The 23,037-nt window shown below is 32.9% G+C and overlaps 1 protein-coding gene across 2 annotated transcripts in view; it reads left to right on the top strand.

Annotated features, from left to right (window-relative positions):
• LOC135133533 (inactive dipeptidyl peptidase 10) overlaps positions 1-23,037 on the top strand; it is a 274,882-nt gene that overhangs the window by 113,127 nt on the left and 138,718 nt on the right. The window lies entirely within an intron of this gene.

Genomic DNA, 23,037 nt, shown 5'->3' with positions numbered 1-23,037 from the left:
ATGTAACTGCGGGCAATTAGTGACCTAACTGCTTTGATAACTAATCGAAACCGGAAAAGCAATTACTAAGGATGAATGGAATTTGTTTAAATTTAGCCCACATTCAAAACGTCGTCGCAGTCAAAACTGGAGCAAGGACTCGTTGACAAATGCAGCTTTAATCAGGACACGTCCACCTGCTCGGTCTTCGCGAAAGAAATTAATAGCGGGAAAATCTCAAGGATTTCGCCTTGACGCTTATGATTATGAATTTCTCCCGAGCTTTGTTTCTTTCGGGCTCCGGGGCAACGGTCTAGGCTAGATACGGGGAAAATCCGGGGTCTACAACAGCTCGTTTTTCACGGCGTCCCACATTGAAAATAAAATACAGCAACGTAAAGCCCTAAATGTGCACCGGCAATTTTGTTGTACAAGCATGAAATTTCGTTATTGATATTTATGACGACAGTTCGCACTAGTTTATACTGACAGCTCCATAACGTACTGCTTGTTTGAATACCACAATAAAATCAAACGCGACTTAAGACATGGTCGAGATCTACACCAAGTGCGAAGGGGAGATAAACAGGGGCGCTCTAAGGGCGAAAAAGTATCCTTGCCAGCCAGACTGACTTATAGGTTGCATGGCTCCAAGCGGCCAAATAACAAATTGGAGATCTTATAGTTTAGTCATCGTTCACTACTCGTCATAAAAAGCTGCACCTCGAGGGGGAGATATGGTTATGCTTTAAGGGTGATGACTTTGGTTACTTTAAACTTGAAGAGTGTGGAGGGTGGATGTAGCTATAGGGCTATTCGAGGAGATAGCGGTTTGAAGCGAAGAAGTCATTTTCAAGGGTATGTGCCGTCGTAACACTGAAAGGTTCTAAAATCTGCAAACATTTGAAATTTTGTGTAAACTTAAAGCTGCAGGCAGAAATCTGAACAAAGTTCGAGTGCATTAAATTCACATAAAAATAATAAATATGTTCGGGTTTTAATTATACTCTAATACTTAATGTCGATGAGTCAGTGTTATTTTGGATGTTGTTCTGGGTCGATTATTTTATAAATCTTTCAATGCGACGTTACGTTCTATGTTTTTTTTTGTAAGGGCGCGTGCAATATTTTATACCAAGAAAACGATAAAATGTTAGCTATGAATGAACTTTCCACCTTGTTTTAAGCACTCTAAACGCTCTGAAGCACTTGAGATATGCAAAATCGAGTTTTTTTGCTCTTAGAAAATGAAAAATTAGGGGCCGGTTGCATAAACGCAAATCAAATTTAATCTCTGATTAAGAACAATTGTAACTATGATAATAACAATCGTTACTATGGAGTTAATCAGAGATTCAATTTGATTTGCGTTTATGCAACCGGCCCTAAGTCTGCCATTTCCGTCTATTTGGTGTCTGCTGGTGATCTTATCATATCATATTTATTATTATTATTACCAATTAAAGTCTTATTAAGTTATTACATATCTTATTAATTTATAGATAATCTTGAAAACTACTACACTAATGTTGTCAGGTACTTGAAAATTGCTCTTATTTTATGACTTCTTCTTAAATTAGTATGGTCATATATTTATTTATAATTGTTATTATCAACTTCTGTCATGTAACTTTTTGAAAAAAAAAATCAAAATTGTACAACAAAATTTTACAGTTTTAATATTAATTTAATAATTACAAAAAAAAGATATATTTATTCTTCATTTTTAAACCAAAAAGTCAACCAATGAAATTCTTAAAAGATTTGCTGCGACGGTCGACGCGACGTTTCCTACACCAATTCTGTTATAGGCTGATCATCCCGAAGTGGCTGAAGTGAGAATTACTAAACATAGCTAGGAACTATCCCGATTAAACCAGCTTTCAAACAAAAAAAAATCGCATTGAGAAGGGTTCATTCGTTTCTTTGCCACATTATGGCCTTAAGAAATTCGTTAAAAACTTTGTAAAATTTATTTTTCAAGCTTTTTCAAATTTTAGCTAGAAATCTTATTTCTGTCGAATTTTATGAGTTCTGAAGTATATTTACACTTGTTTTGACAAATACATTGGAGGTTAAAAATGAGGTTAGATATGAGACTTTGCTTGTTCATACAGGATGTTTTATAGATTGAATCCCAATTGGTTGATCCAATTTTTCCAAAATTCTGGAAATACAGCACTATTTTTATTACTGTATGTATGGAAACTGACGTATTTATCTTTCTGGGCCTCTATGAACAAAAATACTTGTGTCTTAACAGGGAAGAAATATTATTTGGAACTTACCTTAATCTTTGATTGCATTCTTTCGATGTGCCTGACAGTAGTTATATATTGGGGCTCCTAGCTCAATTTGACATCATTTGACCCGAGCTAGGAGCCCCACTATTTTTTATCGAACGTTTGTCATCTTCTTATGCTCGTTCGAAGGTCCTCTTTTGAGCAGACTCGAATTCTACCCCGACTATCCTCTCATATACTTTAGTAGGAAAGTGCAGATATATAAATAAAACAACTAACTGAGGTCAGGTTGTCCGAGCAGTCGAAGGCGTTACATTTAAGCTCTGATTCTCGAAAGGGAGCGTGGGTTCGAATCCCACACCTGACACTTTTTTTGGGTTTAAGTAAAACACATTTTACAAACGTTTTTACAAAAGTAATGTAACTACGAGGCCAGATTCGGGGTTACCTCGTCCCAGCACAAGGCGATGACAAACAAAAAATTGCACTGAAATGGGTTCATTCATTTGTTTCCACATTCTGGCTTTTGTAGATTCAAGAAATTCGTTAAAAAATTAGAAAGTATGTATTATATTTTCAAGTATGTTTAGACTTGTTATGGCAAATAAAATTGCTGTTTTTTACATTGGGGTTTAAAAATGACCTTAAATATGTGACTTTGCTTGTTCATACAGGATGTTTTATACATTGAATCACAACTAGTTGATCCTATTTTTCCAAAATTCTGGAAATAGAGCACTATTTTTTATCAATGTATGTATAGGAACTGATGTATTTATCCCCACTAAAAAGTTAACGATGTCAACTGAAGATTAATGCCCTTTTTCATGTAAAAACAAAATATATGAAAAAGAACGTTAACATGTGTCTGGCCACTCTTCCGAGGCCAAGGGTAGTTTGTCTGTAACAGTTTAGACCAAATTTTTTTTTTAAATTAACCAATTTGTTGCCAAATTGTAATACATTTGTTACAACACCCCGTTTCTAGGCTTTCTGTGCCTCTATGAGCAAAAATACTTGCTGTCTTAACTGGGAATAAACATTTTTTGGAATCTACCTTAATATTTGATTGCATTTTTCGATGTGCCTGACAGTAGTTATATAGTGGCGCTCCTAGCTCAATTTGACCTCATTTGACCCGAGCTAAGAGCCCCACTACTTTTTATCGAAGATTTGTCATTGCCTTGTGCTCGGTCGAAGGACCTTTTTTGCGCAAACTCGAGTTCTATCCCGCCTATCCTCTCATATATCTTGGTAGTAAAGTACAGATTTATAAATAGAACAATTAAGTGTAATCAGGTCGGCAAGGCTGTTTAAGGCGTTAGATTTAAGCTCTGATTCTCAAAAGGGAGCGTGGGTTAGAATCCCACACCCGGCAGTTTTCTTGCATTTAAATAAAACACATTTTACAAACATTCGATAAAAAGTAGTAGGGCTACGAGCCCAGATTCTGTGTCGGGTACGCCCAGCCCAAGGCAAGATAAATATTCGATAAATAGTAGTGGGGTTCCTAGCTCAGGTCAAATGAAGTCAAATTGAGCTAGGCGCCTCTATAACTACTCCTGACTTAAAAGTAAAATACAAATATTGGTTGACAGCACTTCCCTCGCCCCTGAAGTAAAGCTCAGTAAATCCCGCTTCTTTGAAAAATTATAAAATTTGAATTTGCGAAATTTTATTTGTGACGTTAAAAATGCGAAGAAATCAGGTGAACGGTCCAAAATGAATCACGTATGTCAATTCCGGATGTGCAGTGGACGTGCAATACTAATAAAAGAAAAATAGATAGCGCTAGTCACAGCGTAAAAAAATTTACGACCAATGGGTCAATCGAACCAGCAACATTTTTACGGTACGGTCACAAAGTTCACCACAAGTCAGAGCTGTTGTACTGGAGAGAGATGTGATGACGCAATTTGGATTTTTTTGCAAAAATGTGGATGCCTGGAGTAAAAATCAAGGTGGATTTATAAACCACAAGTATAGAAGTATGTTGTTTTATAAAATTTAAAATGACGTTACTAAAATAATTTTGATGGGACGTCATCAACTTGTTGATTTTCATACTCTAGGGCTCATGACATGGTGAACAAACTTTAGCTTAGCTCGGAAAGTCAAAATCTGTTAAAATTTTCTAAAATTTCTCGGTGATTTTTTAAGCAATATAGATATAGAAGGAGAGGCAGACAGACAGAAGGGGAGACAGACAGACAGAAGAGGGGACAGGCAGACATAAGGGGCGACAGGTAGAGAGACGGGGCGACAGGCAGACAGAAGGGGATACAGTCAGACAGAAGGGAAGATAAACAGACAGACAGAAGGGGAGAAAAACAGACCGATAGAAGGGGCACAGACAGGCAGAAGGGGAGATAGACAGAATGGGGGCGAAAGACCGAAGGCGAAAAAGACAAAGCTAAACACAGAAGAGGAGAAAGACGGAAGGGGGGACGACAGAAGGGGGACGACAGAAAGGGTAAGGCAGAAGGGGGAAAGACAGAAGAGGGGAAGACAAAAGGGGGGGATAGACGGAAGAGAAGAAAGACAGAAGGGAGTGGAAAGACAGAAGGGAGTGGAAAGACAGAAGGGGACAAAGACAGAAGGGGGGAAAGACAGAAGGGACGAGTAACAGAAGGGGAGGAAACACAGAAGGGGAAAAGACAGAAGGGGGAAAGACAGAAGGGGAAAAGATAGAAGAGGAGAAAGAAAGAAAGAGAGGAACAGAAAGATGGGTAGGGGGCAGTAAGACAGGAGGACACAGGAGCAAAATGACAGAAAGGCAAAAGGACAGAAAGACAGAAGAGCAGAAAAACAGGGGAACAGAAGAACAAAAAGACGGAATGATAAAAAGATAGAGGGACCAAATGTTGAAGTGACAGAAAGACAGAGAGACAGAAAAAAAGATAGAAAGACAGGCATAGAAAGAGGGTATTTTATCCTACATTTGAGAAACACTGACTAGTTTTCTGGTCTGATATATTTCTGGGTAAAAATAAGAATTTTTATAAATTTCATGTAGCAATTATTTTGCATTTAATAAAAGAAAAGTAATCCGAAATTTTTGTTGTACCTCCATAAACAATAGATCATAAACATTATATCCTTGGCTACTTTCATGTTCTCTCGACATTTCTTGATCTGTGGAGTACGAAAAAAGTGGTCTCCCGTTCCTGCCTGTCGATTTTTTTATCCAGAAACTACTGAACCGTTTATCGTCAAATTTTATATGTATTTTAGGAGTATAGTGCCGATAGTAAAACGCTAACCAAAATTTGTCTAACCATCCCCACTATCAATTTCATGATGTCCGTTCGTTATATTGCTTAATTAAGGTTAACCAAATTTTATGAATTAATGGACTCCTATACTTGTGGTTTATGAATCTACCTTGATTTTATTTGTTTATTAGACACATATAACGATCTTTCATTACCACTGCGGTAATGAAGGGAGGCACTCAGATTAAAATATATTATTATAATTTGTCGAAGAAGTTGAAATTCTTCTCTGTACTTCAGGGGGTGTAAATAACCTTGGACCATTTTTTTTATTAAGAACATATCGTTTTTTCTTTCGTTCCAAAGTAGCAAGAAATATTTTTTTGGAATAAAAAAAATTAGACTAGCAGAAATAATCGTAAATGAGTGTAATCATCGGTGCTCTCCGCTTACTGTTCTGAATTTATGGTTTATTGGAAAAATGCGTTTGTGTTAATGTAAAACCAAAAATGGCTCACCCAATTTCCAGAAAATTGGGAAATATAGTCTCGTTATTGTTATTACACTCCGTCTACAACGAATAATACAATTTTCAAACGGCAGTTACTTAAACATTTTGCTTTATAGCTGATACAAATATCAATTATTAAAAATCAATACAATTTTTTAAAAAGACAGAAAAAATACTATAAAGTGTTAAATCAAGTTTATAACACTTATAAACTTTTCAAGTATAAACTGAGCTTTTTTTATAGATTCGTTGCCACAAATACAAAGTTTTGTATTAACTTATGCGATTAGTAGAAGTGAAAACAACTTAAAAAGGCCATAAAACTGAGCAACTTTCTTTAATTTTTTGCTGGCTGAAAATTACCACTTTGCATGTGGTTTTCGGTCAATAGTTTCATTGTTTTTATTTTTCTTTATACCCAACTTTGCTTGTAAAACAGATATTATAAAGGAAATTAACAACGGTTTTCTTGCATTCGCTGGTTCCGACTCAACACGCTTCCACCGACTTTTTTCTCATTATCTTATTAAATTCACACCTACCCTTCCCTTGATAATAATTTTTCCATTGTTGTCTCATAATTTCTATATTTATCTTTTTAATAGACGATTTTTTTCAATTTTACGACTTTATAGTGTTAAAAAGCAAATTTATATCTTCGAATTTCATAATAAAAACGTTTAGAAAATGTAAACAATAAAACCTGAAGTTCAAATATCTCTCGCACAAAATCCAGATGCGTCTGACTCGGATTACACGCTATATTTCCATTTTCATTTGGTTTTTCCGATGATGATATCCTAGTTATTGATAGATTTATACTTAGCGAATTCTTCCGATATTCAATATTTCAAAATTTTCCAATTCGGCTAAGACAGAAGACGGTTTGAACCGGGTTTGCTAGAAAGTCGAGTCGTGCACAATCGTTAGAAAATAGCAGTTCAGACTAATTTAATAAAAAAGATATAGGTTCGGTTCACCTTCACCAACTCACCCAGTATTTTAGTTAAATTTAATTTTTAGCCTAACTGGAGTTAGTCACGAAGACGAGCTCCTCTCTATTACCAACAGATCAATAAATTCCACAACAAACCTCAAACCAGCCGTGCCACAACGAATACGTTTTACAGAAACGTGAACTACGCAGATATCAAAACTCGAAACTTTTAAAAATAATGCGATCATTTTCCAGTTGTGTCCTTCATCCTCGCGATAAAGCAAAGAGTTCGGGCTTTTGCCTTTGCTGGCAAAACCCGAACTCGGATCCGGCTAGACGTCCAAACAGGATCTGATAGCAGGATTGGAAATCTGATATTTTTAAATAAATTGGACTTGAACTTGCAAGCACTCAAAGATATTGAAAAATATTTTCTGGCACGTCAGCAGTCCTCACACAACTTGCATCACTCCGTGGCATTTGTGTCAAGTTTACTATTTAGTGGGACTTTGTAACGTGCCAAGATCGAAACATCTCTTGGTTTAGGATTTCATTAATTTTAGCAACCGCAGGTTAGTTAGACGAACGTCTTGCCACATGTTGCTACCACCTTTGTCAAATCCAAATATTCCTGCTCAAACTTGGGGAACTAATTGCAAAACGAACATCTGCATTAGGGTAGATGAATGTTTAATTGGAGTTATTTATGACACACCCGACTTAATTACGTTACATGTGTTGAGGCTAGGTGGAGGTTTTATGTGGCGGCGTTTTGCAACATTTCAATTTTAGTAGTAATAGTATAAAAAGCGACCTGCAGATGGGTTTCGCAAAAACCATAAAAACTTTGATAGTTAAAAGCTTCCACGTCAATATAGGTGAAATATTACATTCTCAACCTACGCTTAGGTAAGTTTGGTAGCGACCTCCTGAAAAGTTTCAGAATGTGTTGTGTGAATATGCCTTGAACTATATTTGAAAATAAAACAAGGCTTTTTGCTAGAATAATTGAATCAAATGGTAAACCACATCATGACATTAGTTTGCTCATTTAAAAAATTTTTGCGTCTTGGAACTTGAAAAGTGGTGCAACTTTGCTTATCTATTTCGTTAAAACTTCTAAATGTAGATAATAAATTACCAACTGTTTCTAGGACAATAAAAGTACAATGTTGTTAATATATTGCTGTAAAACTTACAAACACAAGATAAACTAGATGTTGCATAGTAAAGGTCCACAAACTTCAGGCTTTGGTGGTTTTTATTTTAAACTTATTTTTGAATTCTTATATATATATAAGAAAAATTTATGTCGAAAGCTTGCTAATTTTTTTCGGTGTTGCAAGGATAATGGCGTATTTGAGTTAATGGCACCGCGCCGAGTATCACTCAGGACTTTCCACAGTCAGCGTTAGTTGTGTCTGTAAACTTTTATATTTTACGGCCCAAAAAGCCTGATCGTTATAGCATCCGGACCGACTCCACAAAATTTATCCTTCCATCGAGCTTTCTATCGAAACTGCAAAGCGCGAAATATTAAGCAAGATGATAAAGTTATGATTATTTGCTCCAGCACCATAATACGCAATAAACTGTCGGCAAAAATCGCAATCGCTTGAAAAATTAAACCCACCGCAGTCGAGATCCAGCCTCATATCATCATTCACAACTGTTAAAAAAATGAAATATATCTCAAGTCCGCCTCAATCTAATTTATTTTTGTACCGATTTTCTTGTTTCGGCTGCAGGCTTATACCATATTTTTTAATTTCTAGCCTTGCTTTTGACTCTTGTTCCATCCCAACTTTGTCGAATAATTCTTAATCCAAGCAGTGTCGTTTCCTCCCCGTTGTTCTATTCCGGCTGAGAAAGAATAAATCGTTGTAGTTTCTGCTGCGGTAGAAACCTTCGATCCGCAATTTGTCTAAATTACACAAAGACCCCCAACGCCGATTTCAAGTGTCTCGATCGGCCATGTTGTTTGGTCAAACGCTTTTAGCACAGCTTCATTAAATGTGACCCTAATCCGGCTACGTACATTTTTTATGTCGCACCCTCCACATATGAATATAAATTGCGGCGTTTTTGTAAGACCTCACGTGGAAATTTGATAATTAATGTGGTGCCACCTTAACGCAACCGTCAAGTATAAACACAGCCCTTCATATAGTGAAATTAGAACGTTAGCATAAATGTGGGTAATATAACGAAGTAAAATCGTACGATAGCAATAAAAAAGTCGGAGTGTGTTTTATACATATAATTTACACTAAGAATACATAATTTGATCCAAGAAATATCAGATAAAACTTGTTTGTAATGCTTTCTAGCCTTTTTAGACCGCAGCAAAATTACTTTGATTAAAATGTGTCGCCTTTTGAAAACAACGAACACTTTTACTAAAATCTGAATTGTTGGTTGCCTATTTTTCATATTTATTACAATCAATTCACGTGACGTATTATTTGCACAGTTTGCATCAAAAACTAAATCACACGATGTTCACGCTTGATAAACATAAACGCAATTTTATTTGAACATTAAAATTAAAAATTATGCTGCTGTTGCTTTTATGATAATCTATACATAGTTGTAAGATTAAAAACACGAATACGGTTTTAAACCACAAATAAAGTGTATGCCAAGCTGTAAATCTCAAGTAAAATTTACTTATCGAAATTTTAATATAGCGTGTATATTTTTCGGTAACAAATTTTTGTTAGAGTTTTATCTACACTGTTATAATAATCTCTTGAAGAATATGTACAATTTTAGAGCAATAAGTTTCGTTTCGCGAATGTAAGTACGTGGCTCGGGACAGTCTTCTTGTCACGGGTTTAGTGAAATTGCGACTGTATGCATGATCTGCTCGTCGTAGAAGGAATTACGTCACTCGGCGTAATCGTGGCAATGACCGTGAGTGCAATTCATAAGCCTTGCTAAGCTTCTCAATCCTGTTGTCTCGGGTGGTGTGGAATTGTGGCTGTCGGTGTCATCTGCTGGTCGTAGAAGAAATTGCGGCAGCTTCTTTGAAATTTAATTTGTTCTATTTTCACCCCTATAAGTTAAACCTATCACGGTGTAAGAAAAAAGTGCCGCTAATTTGCTCCACTTTCAAAAACTATAAGATCGTTGTTATATCAACAGACTGAAGAATTTTTTTTCTCATTGAGATCGGAAATTTAGTGGCCTACATTGACTCAAAAGACCCCTCAACTCACCATTTGGCAGTTAACTTCCAAGGTTTTAAACCAACTGGCGGAAAAAATCTGACATTTTCTAAGATAAGACTCATTTTGCCAAAGCACATACGCTCTAAGACAATAAAGGGCGGGTGGGCGGGGCTAGTACTTGTTAAGATAAGACTGATTTTGCTAAATGTTTTTTTTTCTAAAGGTTTGTCGTTATTAATCTACAATTTAAACACCATGCTGATGCTATGATATGTAACTTTTCACTACAGGATAGATATAAGAATGTAGAATTAATTAGAAAATTTTAGAAAAATTGGAAAGGAGGGAAATCGGTCTGTAATTTTCAACTTTAGATACATTACCGGACTTCAAGACAGGACAGACCTATTCTTTCTATTTATTAAATATTTATAGGCGATTTGGTGTGGTGTCAATTAAATCGAGTTTTAATATACTGAGTGTCTATAAAAAATTTAAACTTTACAATTTTCAAATTACGATATTTCAGATTTTTTAAAATATGACAGGTGTGGGACCAAACACAGATGTTTTATTACTGTATCTTACTCTACTTTGTTGTTCTTATCTTTGAATATGTCGATGTGTCTTAAAAAGTAACGAACTGCAGGGGGTAACTATCAACTTTAAATATAGAAAATACTTAACAAAAAAGAAAGGGAACAAAAAACAGAATAAAATGCAGGGTGTTCTATTTGAGAAAACTAAAATATAGACATTTGAGGATTGTAATAAGTAATTATTTTTTTTATAAACACTCTATACATGAAAATTTAATTTCATCTATCCACAAAATATTGTATAGTTTTGGAAATTTCATTGAACCCTATAAAACTTTATTGGCAATAACGAGACGGACAGTAGTACAATAGCAAGAGATATTTATAACTTAAGTTGTCGCGTGCCGATAATCCCCAGAAAGCAGAATAATCCAGGTCGTTACTCATGAACGGAAATAACCATTATTTTATCAGTGCAACTACCTAAATGTTCTCAGACAAATTCGAATGAACTGCTGTGAGCCATAAATATTTCTTACGATTGTACTACTGTCCATCTTATTATCGTCAATAAAATTTTATAGAGTAGAATAAAATTTCCAAAACTATAACACAAATGTTAAAAATAACCTTAATGGGATTTCTTTTTCGGATCTTTCTATTACTAAAAAAGTGCAAGAAAACTGGAATAACGTGGCAACATCGCATCGCAATCTCAAAAGCAAATTGTGCTTGTAAGCTTGAGGAGAGGTCATTCAAAATATGTAAAAACATATAGGGTGTATACCCAAAAATAATTTTAAAGTGTAGTCCTATAACAACCATACAATTTTGGTCTTCTTTAGTGACTCACCTGGTATATTATACTTTTCTGTAATAACTCGTAAATACGTTTTTTTTTTGTACCACTTGATAATAAATTTAAAAAATTAAGGGAGCATTACAGAAATTCAAGCAATTTTTTGATAAAATTAGTCGAAAATTTTCTTGAGATCGTTGCCCAGAAGTTTTTTATAATATCTGAAATAAAAAATGAAACGTAGAGTTAAAGATTCATTTATTTCAGGCCCGGCGGAAGCCAGAAACCTACAGTTTCGTATTCAGTGAACTGTGAAATGTGGAAAAAACGTGCAATTTGACATTCCTTCAAAATTTTTATCAGTTTAATTGCGCTTTTTGAGAAACAAAAAAATATGACAACGAAAAGGAGAGATTCCTGAAGAAAATGTCATATTTTCACTGAAATTTTGTAGTAAAACGTATAGGTATAAATTTTTTTTTAAAATATCGATTAAAATTTAATTCAATTTAATATCGAATAACTACTATTGTATACAGTTAGATGTTTCTTAAATCCACGTAGATTTTTAAGTAATTGATAAAAAATTGCTCACTTTTCAATGATAATTTTTATTAAACAACAATAATTTGTGCTCGTGAAGTTAAGATTCATATTAAATAAATTAACAAAAACCGCAAAGCAAAGAAATTTTTGTTCCACCACATGATAGTAATACAAAATGACCTGACCTGACCTTCTTATATTTATTTACCACTTTAAACATGTTTTAAGTTTCTTGTTGTGAAAAGAAGATTACACATATTAAGAAAACAAGGCAAAATATAAGCCCGCCCACCCGCCCTATCTCAATTGTGATGATCTTTTCATTCGTTATGAGCCAAGAGGGAGGAGCTTAAATGCAAAATCCTTATTTATCTACAAGAAATAAAAACCATGTTTTTGAGTATCGTGTTGTTCAAAGAATACTATGTGTATTAAGAAAAAAATAAACCAAAGACTAAGCCCCACCCATATCCGTACCAATCTCAATTGGAATGAATTCTTCATTTGTTGTCAGACCGAGGGGCGGAGCCTAATTAAAAAATCGATACTTTCCTACAAAAATTTACTTGTTGTGAAAAGAAGACTACACATATTAAGAAAAAAAAAGGCAAAATGTAAGCCCCGCCCACCCGCCCTATCTCAGTTGTGATGATTTTTTTATTCGTCGTGAGCCAAGGGGCGGGGCTTAAATATAAGATTCTTGTTTTTCTACAAGAAATAAAACATGTTTCTGAATATCGTGTTATTCAAAGAATACTAAGTACCACTCACCTGACCTGACCCGACCTGACTTGACCTGCCTTGACCTGATCTGATCGTATTCACCTAAAATTAAGATTCGGTTTAAATGAAATGAACGTTGCAGTGCAAATAAATAATAAAATGCTGATACACACTTCGCTGTGAGAGGAGTGTCAAAGAATGAGTGCTCAAAATTCAAATCGTAGAACACGTCAATTATAATACAGAATAAACATAAAATACCGTCCCCCTTTCGACTGCATACTGATCACAACACATGGGCTTATTACATAGAAACATTTCTTGTATTAAATTACTCCGTTTTTGCGACTTGATTTTTTTCTTGACATTATATTTAAATTTTTAACCCGGGACACTACGGTATATATGTCCTGCTAATTTATATTCGATGCTTATTACCTACTACCCAGATATTCAGTGAACTGTGAGATGTGGAAAAAACGTGCAATTTGATATTCCTTCAAAAATTTGTATCATTTTTTAGTAAGTAAAACGTACATTAATTTTTTTATTATATTTTCGATTAAAATTTAATTCAATTTAATATCAAATACTACTAACGTACACAGTTAGATGTTTCTTATCCACGTAGATTTTTAAGAAATTGATAAAAAATTACCCACTTTTCAATGATAATTTCTATTAAAAAACATAAACCAAAAGCATTTTGGACTTTGAAATAAAACAATTTTTCTCAAAAAATTTCTTTGATATAACAATATATTCTTGACATAATTTGTGCTGGTGAAGTTAAGATTCAGATTAAATAAATTAACAAAAACCGCAAAGCAAAGAAATTTTCATTCCAGCACAAAATGACCTGACCTGATCTTATTATATTTATTTACCACTTTAAACAGGTTTTAAGTTTCTTATTGTGAAAATAAGATACACATATTAAGAAAACAAGGCAAAATATAAGCCCGCCCACCCGCCCTATCTCAATTGTAATAATTTTTTCATTCGTCGTGAGCCAAGGGGCCGGAGCTTAAATGCAAAATCCTTATTTCTCTTTTGAGTATCGTGTTGTTCAAAGCATACTATGTGTATTAAGAAAAAATATACCAAAGATATCCCCACCCATATCCGTCCCTACCTCAATTGTGATGAATTTTTCATTTGTTGTCACACTGAGCCTAATTGAAAAATTGATAGTTTCCTACAAAAATTTACCATTTTTAAAAATGTTTTAAGTTTCTTGTTGTGAAAAGAAGACTACACATATTAAAAAATTAAAATGTAAGCCCCGCCCACCCACCCTATCTCAATTGTGATGAATTTTTCATTCATTCAGACCGAGGGGCGGAGTCTAATTGCAAAATCGATACTTTCCTAAAAAATTTACCATTTTAAATGCAAATGGACGATACAAAAAATAAAAAACATGTTTTTGAGTATCGTGTTGTTCAAAAAATACTACAGCGTGTTATTGAAAGGTACGCACAAAATAAAATCGGCAATTGGAATCGAAGTATGGGTGCTAAAAGTAAAAAAAAGTTCAGGTAAAAGGGTTCTCCATTTAGATATAAAAATTATTAAAATTTATGTCCAAATTCGTTATACGCCTCTGATAAAAGGATCATCTTTCGTTTCTATAGCAACATTTAGTCTTGACAAAAGTTTTATTGTTACAGTTGCTAGGATTTACTAAAATAAATTAATTTTACATATTTTAGGGTTAATTTTCCCCCTATATTTTGATAACACAAAATAAGTTTTTTAGACTTCTTAGACCTCGCGAATAACTGTCAATTTTGTTGTACGTACCTTTCAATAAGACCCTGTATGTATAATAAGAAAAACAAACTAAAGATTAAACCCCTTACCGGATCGTGTTCATCTGTAATTAAGATTCGATTTAAATCAATTAATAAAAAGTGGAATGTAAATAAATAATAGAATATGGTACACACTTCGCTGTGAGAGGATGAGTGCTCAAAATTCAAAGCGAAGAACACGCAAATTATAAGATAAAACAAACATAAAATACCGTCCCCCTCTCGAGTGCTTGTTCTTTAACTGTTAATAGCTTTGGAAACTGATCAGTGTTTAAAATTAAATCTTGAGTACTCCGATTTACTATTTCAAAATCCCGAATGCCAAGGTAGTAAAGGTAAATAATAACTTAGGAAAAACCATCCCGCACTTTAGATATATCACAACACATTAGTTTATTGCATATAATTTTTTCTTGTATAAGATTATTCTGTTTTCGCGACTTGACTTGTTTTTCTTGCTATTAAATTTGAATTTTTAACCCGAGACACTATGCTATTCTATATTTTGTTCTTATTATTATTAATGTAACCATTTAATATAAGTTATTATTGTTTTTCGGAATCAGTAGAATAATTATTCCAATTATATATTTGGAAATGTTGTTATAAATAAAACGAAACATGGGCAATAAACAAAAGTTCACGTAACTAAAGCAAACTAAAACACCCTAGCCGTAAGACCAGTTTCATGGCATTTCTTTGTGATCAAGTCTGTAATAAAAATCCATTTTATAACTTCTACAAATAAAACTGAATTATGAGAACTTTGTAAAATCCTGTAATTAGACGTCACCCAGATGTTGGATTTATAGCATTTTCAATAAAATCTACTGATATACGTCTGTTAAAGATTTTCTGAAGTTGGTCGAGCAGATGCCATTACAATTACGTCTTAACTTCTTGTCAATCGATAATAACTTTTAACATTTTCTGAGCTTAGACAAAACCTCACATTATATTTTTTCTACTAGATTTATGTATTCCGAATTTAAGGTTTCTACATATATTTAGCACACAGCACTAACATGTTATAGGTGTCTAATTCCTCCAAGAACTTCAAAAATATCTTTATACAATATACAACCACAACAATAACATTGTTGGTAATTCCACTTGTTACTTTGTTAACAACAAGAAGGATTGAAGTAACTACTAAATGTTAAAGCAATCAATCAACTACAAACGATAGTTGAAAATTTCTGCACCACTACAATCCTCGTGCACAAAGCACTTAAGTTTGTTTATGCCATATTCTTCAATACTTTTCAATGGAAACAATCCAGCGAAAGTACAATCTGGCACACGTTCAAGCGTTGTCTGGAAATGACACAATTAGTTTTATGGCTTCTGACACGAATATCTCACGTGATCCCAGTTTGAATGAAATTATTTGCTAAGGACTTTAATGGAATAACACGATTAGCACTTGCTCAATTACGTTCTCCTGTCATAACTGAGTGAAGGGTAACGAAAAGTGTTTCTAACACTCGTGTTACTGCTGTATGCATTAATTGTCATAGTCTGTGTGTTACGGTAACACCGTGACGAATTGTGTGTCAATATTGATCCTCGCCTCGGCCTCGCTACTTCTTAATCCTGCAGAATTTATAGTTTCATTAAGAGTCGCATTTAAAATTTGATCAAAGCTGTTTGTAACGGCATAAAAGCAACCCAGTCTTCCCCAGCAGCTCCGTTCGTATCTAATGCTGTTAAACTCGATTGCACTTTAATTAAAAGTAAAAGTTTTACATTTCCTGCAACACGTCCCTCCTGTGTTTCGCCCCAGTCGACTAATATTCGACGAAACTGCACACCCATCGTGTTTTGCTCTTTCGAAGGAAATTTCAGAAGCACGAAATCCTAGGGATTAGTTATCTTTATGTAGCTTAAAACAAACTTAAATTTTTAATCGTCTAACTTACTCCGTGTTGAACATATCAGCAAATAAAGAGAAACAACGCCGAGATAATAAGCCTGACGTGGAATTAAGCATCTGCAATAATTACATTTATATATTTTCGGCTCTAAGTTGGAGCTTTCACGGTCTGAGAACTTTATAAATAGAGTTAATTTGGTTACGGAAATGGGCTTTCTTCGGCAACTTGCGAACTGTTTGAGCTACGACAACTACATAAATGTATCTAAATAAGCGTGAGAGGGAAAAATATGACGGCGCAGAGATGAACAAGAGTTGTTAATTTTATTAGTGAGTTTCCGTTTGCCTTGCACTTCGTTGGTGATGTGAATGCGGAGTTGGCTGAAAGCTGAAACAGTACGAAATGTTATTACTGCAGGTTGCAGTATACCTGGTGTTTTAACACGGAACGAATTGTTCTTTTAATGGTAACAACAACGCATAATTTATTTTAGTAGCCGAGAGACTTTAGTTTTTTATAAAGCTACACTTTGTTGGTTCTAAGTGAATATTAGATCTGTAATTAATTGCTACAATACGTAAATGCAAATTCTAATCACTAAATTATATAAGGTTTCTATAAATGATTATAAGGTCAAAGTAGGTCATGGAAAATTTTTTTTTACAAAATGCCCAAGGACGCACGACAAATACCACACGCATCTCCAAAAGTTATAATGGTAAATTTTATTTAAATTTTAAAGTAACATACCCTGTACTTGTGGTATGTGAGTCCGTGTTGAGTTTTCATTCTACATATCCAGATTTTTGAAAAAAAAAAAAATTAATAAAAGCCCTAATGTAACAAATAATTTTCGAAATTACTGGACTGGAAGTTGTGAAGTTTAAGTGTGTATTTTAGAAATTTCGTGTAGATGTCAAAACGCTATTCAACATTTTTCTGTCATCCCCACAAACGATTTGGTGACGAAATTTGAGAATTTTTGCCAGGCAGATCTTATGTAAGTTTAACTACATAAAGTCACGCTAATCATGGCAAATCACTAATCAAAATTTATTTGTTTATCCTCTCCAAAAAGTTGATGACAACACCTCAAAATTTTGCTAAGTAGATATGTCCCACTCTAATTATTAAAGATATACAAAAAGTTACAGACTAACTAATTTAAACTATAGAAAGAGTTCAGTTTTTGAGGTGAAACATGAAACTATTTTTTTTAATGGACATACATACATACATACTTTTTATGACAGTGGTTTGTTTTTGAAATTCCACGCGACGTTTCAACGTTATTCCAATTTTTTGAATTTTTTTGGCAAAGCAAAAGTTTTCAAAAAAATCACGATACGAACTGCATTTTGTTTTTGCATCTTACTTTATTTTTTGTACACTTTCTTTCGATATGTCGGTGGATCTTTAAGAAAATAAAAAAATGCAGAAATTATCAACTTTACATACAGAAAATACTTAACAAAAAAGAAAGAGAATAAAAAATAGAATAAGATGCAGTAATCAAATTTGAAAAACTGAAATATCAATATTTGAAATTTGTAATATTTTATATATATTTTTTTAGTTTTGTTTACGTTATGAGAAAACGCATATCTTTGTTTATCTCTCCACAAAATATTGTGACGCCGATTTTAAAAATAACCCTAAGACAAAAATCGAAGGAATTTAAAATTCTGGAAATTATAAACTTTCTGGAAAATAAAAAAAGTCTGAAGAAACTAAAGAAACCTAAAAAGCCTTAGAAACTCAGATAAACCCAAAGAATCCATGAAATCTCAAAAATCCAGAAGCCCAAGAAATAAAAAAAGAAAATCAGTGAGATAAGAACACCCAAGAAATCTTGAAAATTCAAAAAACCCAAGTAATCCAAGAAGTTCTAAAAATACAAAACATCCTAGAAAACCAAAATTGCGAAGGTTATAAGCTTAAAAAAAAAGCAAAAATTTTGAACAAAATTTGAAATCTCGGTAAACCGAAGACCAACAAACTTAAGAAATCCAAAATTCTAAAAATAATAAACCTTCTGAAAAATCCAAAATTTTTAATTCCCCATAAACTCAAGGAACCTCAGAAATTTTGATAACGCAAGAAATCCAAAAAATCTAAAGAACCCAAAGGCTTTGGGAGTCCAAAAAACCCAAGAAATTTAGTGAGACAAAGAAAATAAAAAAATCCAAGGAATTCAAAAACTCTAAGAAGCCCAAGAAATCCGAGAAATTTTGTAAGAAATCCAACATTTTTAAGATTATAAACATTCCAAAAAACAAAAATTTTGAACAAACAAACCTTAAGAAGCCTAAAATCAAGATATTTAACACATCTAAAAAATTGAAGAAAGTCAAAATTCTGTAAATTGTAAACATTATGGAGAATAAAAAAGAATCTCAAGAAACTCAAGTAATCCAAAAAATCCATGAAATCTCAAAAATCCAGAAGCCCAAGCAACAAAAAAGAAACAAGGAAATACAAGAAATCCTGGATATTCAAAAAGCCCAAAAAATACAAGAAATTCTAGAAATACAAAAAATTCAAGAAATTCAAAATTGTGAAGATTATATAAACATTCCAAAAAAAAACAAAAATTTGGAACACAATTTAAAACGTCAGGAAAGCGAAGACGAACAAACTTAAGAAATTTAAAATTCCAAAAATAATAAATATTCTGAAAAATCCAAAATTTTTAACTCCCAATAAACTCAAGGAACTTCAGAAACTTTGATAACTCAAGAAAACGAAAAAATCTAAGACTTCTGGGAGTCCAAGAAACCCAAGACATCCAAAAAAAGCAAAGAAAATCGAGAAAACCAAGGAATTCAAAAACCCTTAGAAGCCCAAGAAAACCAAGAAATCTAAGAAATTCAAAATTTTCAAGTTAATAAACATTTTAAAACATCAAAGATTTTGAACAAAATGTTAAAACCTTAAGAAACCTAAAATCATGTTCTCTAACATAACCAAAAAATCGAAGAAATACAAAATTCTAGAAATTATAAACATTCTGAAAAATAAAAAGAATCTCAGGAAACTTAAGAAGCCTCAGAAACTTAAATAATCCAAGAAACCCGTGAAATCTCAAAAACCCAGAAGCCCAAGATATAAAAAAAAGAAATCTAGGGAAAGAAGGAAACCCAAGAAATCCCGGATATTCAAAACCCAAAAAAATACAAGAATTTCTAGAAATACGAAAAATTCAAGAAATCCAAAATTGTGAAGATTATATAAATATTCCAAAAAAAAAAACAAAAATTTGGAACAAAATTTAAAACGTCAGGAAAGCGAAGAGGAATAAACTTAAGAAATCTAAAATTCTAAAAATAATAAACATTCCGAAAAATCCAAAATTTTTAACTCCCAATCCTAATAAACTCAAGGAACATCAGAAACTTTGATAACGCAAGAAATCCAAGAAATATAAGGAACCCAAGAGCTCTGGAAGTCCCAAAAACACAAGAAATTTAGAGAAACAAAGAAAATCAAGAAATCCAGGGAATTCAAAAACCTTTATAAGCCCAAGAAAACCAAGAAATGTAAGAAATTCAAAAGTTTCAAGTTATTAAACATTCTAAAACATCAAAAATTTTGAACAAAATTTTAAAACCTTAAGAAACATGAAATCAAATATGTAACACATCAAAAAAATCGAAGAAATTCAAAATTCTGGAAATTATAAACATTCTGAAAAATAAAAATGATCTCAAGAAACTCAAGAAACTTAAGAAGCCCCAGAACCTTAAATAATCCAAGAAAACCATGAAATTTCAAAAACCCAGAAGCTTCAGAAACAAAAAAAAAGAAATCCAGTGAGACAAGGAAACCCAAGAAGTCCTGGATATTCAAAAAACCTAAGAAATCCAGAATTGTGAAGAACATTCCAAAAAAAAAAACAAAAAGCCCAAGAAAACCAAGAAATCTAAGAAATTCAAAATTTTCAAGATAATAAACATTCTCAAAAATAAAAAAGAATCTCAAGAAACTCAAGAAACTTAAGAGCCTTAGATAATCCAAGAAATCCATGAAATTTGAAAAATCCAGGAGCCCAAGAAATAAAAGACAACAATTCAGTGAAACAAGAAAATCCAAGAAATCCAAAAAATTCTAGAAATACGAAAAATTCAAGAAATCCAGATTTGTGAAGATTATAAACATTACAAAAAAACAAAAATTTGGTACAAAATTTAAAACCTCAGGAAACCAAATACGAACAAATTTAAGAAATCGAAAATTCTAAAAATAATAAACATTCTGAAAAATCCTTTATGTTTAGCTTTCAATAAACTCAAGGAATCTTAAAAACTTTGGTAGTGCAAGAAATCCAAGAAATCTAGAGAGAAAACGAAAATCAAGAAATTCAGAAATTTCAAAAAACCCAAAAACCCCAAGAAATACGAGAAATTTAAGAAATCCAAAATTTTGAAGATTATAAACATTAAAAAAAAAAAAGAAATTGGAACAAGATTTTAAAACCTTTCACATTAAAAAAATCCCAGAATTCAAAATTTTGGAATAATAACTCCTAAGAAATTCAAGAGAGCAAAGAAGTCTCAGAAACTCAGTTAACTCAAGAAATCCAAGGAATCTCAGAAACCCAAGAAATCCAGGACATTAAAAAACTTAAGAACTCAAGAATTTCGAGGAATCCGACAAGTACGAGAAATACGAAAAATCCAATATTATGGTTTTAAACCCTAGAATGAGACCAATGAAAATATGTAAAATATATAGGGAGTTTCACTGAAAAAAAACTAAACAAATCTTTTTACATTGGGTCAACTATGAGAGTACAAAATAGTGTAAATTTATACTTATATTTAGTATTAATTTAACAGGATCCATCCAGCGAATGGCCACACTCATATTTTCTAGATGTTTCATAACTCCTAAATGGGTCAATGTTTGTAATTATTGAGACAGCCTTTATTCCTATTTTATGTGGTAAAACGCAAACCAAAATTTGTTCAGTCATCTCCATCAACAATTGATGATGCCATTTCAAAATTTTGTATAGTTATTTAAATTTGATAAAATAACATACTTCTATACTTGTAGTTTATGAATACGTCATAACTTTTTATCCCAGACACCAGATTTTTCCAGTTATCTTAAAACAAAAACAAAATGAGAAAATCAATTTTTATAATTTTTAGAAAAAACTGGTCATGTGCGCCACGGAAAGGGAAGTTTTGTTTATATAATCTTGGACAATTTTTTTTTGTTGACACAGGATGTCTAAAATAAAATCAAATAATGAAGCAGTTTATTTTATTGATTAATTATAATTAAGTTTTATTTTTGAATTTACGTGGGAGATTATCAAATTTTACAATTTGTGTCAGATATTGCATAACGGTTTTTTGGGAAAACTCATCATTTTCAGAAGTTATTATGTAAATCTCTGTGTCAAATACGGTCCAGTTATGTTCTAACTTTATTCTTTAATGTTTGAAACTTTATGACCCGATTTATTTCACTCATTACTTCGATCCGAACGATTCGTCGAGGAACAAACCAAAGATATTCTTAGTATTACATTGTATATTTCAAAATTAACCCAATTTGCTTCATCACACCACAAAAATATTTCTTTCCTTCTTAAAAATATGTGTTTTCTGTTATAAATACCAAAACACGCGACACATACACGTATATTATTTACACATTTTTAAAATTTAACACGATGTTTATAACTTATGGAATTTAGGACAGCATCGTTTACAAAATTATGACTTGTCACAGATAGATCTACTTAGCACTTAACAATCGTTTCAACACCGTCCAGAGGATCTCAGAACACAGAATCTACACATCAATAACTTCGTCCCTTTTTAGCAACTTGTTCGTCTCCGGCTTTACGAATCAGAGAAAAAAAACCCCAGATTGATCACTCACATTTCGCTGATTCATATTTTAAGATAAGGTGCAATTTGGGAATAGAGACTTTCCAAATCCTAGAAAAGCGATAACCACAGATAATTTAAAAGATATTTATCATCAGCCTAATGGCCACAAAAACTGGGCCTCATTTCTAGGACTCATGCTAAAATTGATCTGGCTTCCTACAAATTCTGGCCACACTTTGCTGAAAAATGTTATTCATGAAAAATATCTGGCGTCGGTTTTGCATAAAAATAAACAACATTTTGGCGCTTTAGTAAAACGTCCGATTCGTACATCAGAAATACTATCGGTTATCGTGATGTATGGGGTAATGCAACATCGCTGCCGGAATTTCAAACCGGAGTACATTCGACAACCGGAATAATGAAAATTTTATAAAATTGGGGCGGCGTTTCCATTAAATCCTCGATAACATCGTGGTGTGAAATTCTGCAGAAGTGCGATTTGTTGAAGACAATTTTAACCAACACATTTATAGTTGTTACAGAAATAATGTAAATGAAAATCGAATTTTCTAGCTTTGTGAAGCCATAAATTTATTTATTATCGTTTTCGGTTCGAGTAGTGGCTGGATAAATTATTATTTTGCATCGGGAGCGCACTGCGTAATTAAGTCGGCGTAAAGTGCAGTCCAGTAAATTGTGACTTTTTTTAGATAATAAATTACTTAACATGTGGCAAAGTTTGTGTTTTTGCTTTTGTTTTTGAGAACATGGAATTCTAATGGTTTTTTGCTTAATGCAGTGTTATATGCAACTAACAATACCGCGC

This window comes from Zophobas morio, unplaced genomic scaffold, assembly GCF_036711695.1.
Source record: "Zophobas morio isolate AGI-343-1 ecotype UQ-CSIRO unplaced genomic scaffold, CSIRO_AGI_Zmor_V1 ptg000022l, whole genome shotgun sequence".
NCBI classification, from domain to species: Eukaryota; Metazoa; Arthropoda; class Insecta; order Coleoptera; family Tenebrionidae; genus Zophobas; species Zophobas morio.
The sequence above is the reverse complement of the archived record's forward strand: the minus strand, read 5'-3'. Positions and strand labels throughout refer to the sequence as shown.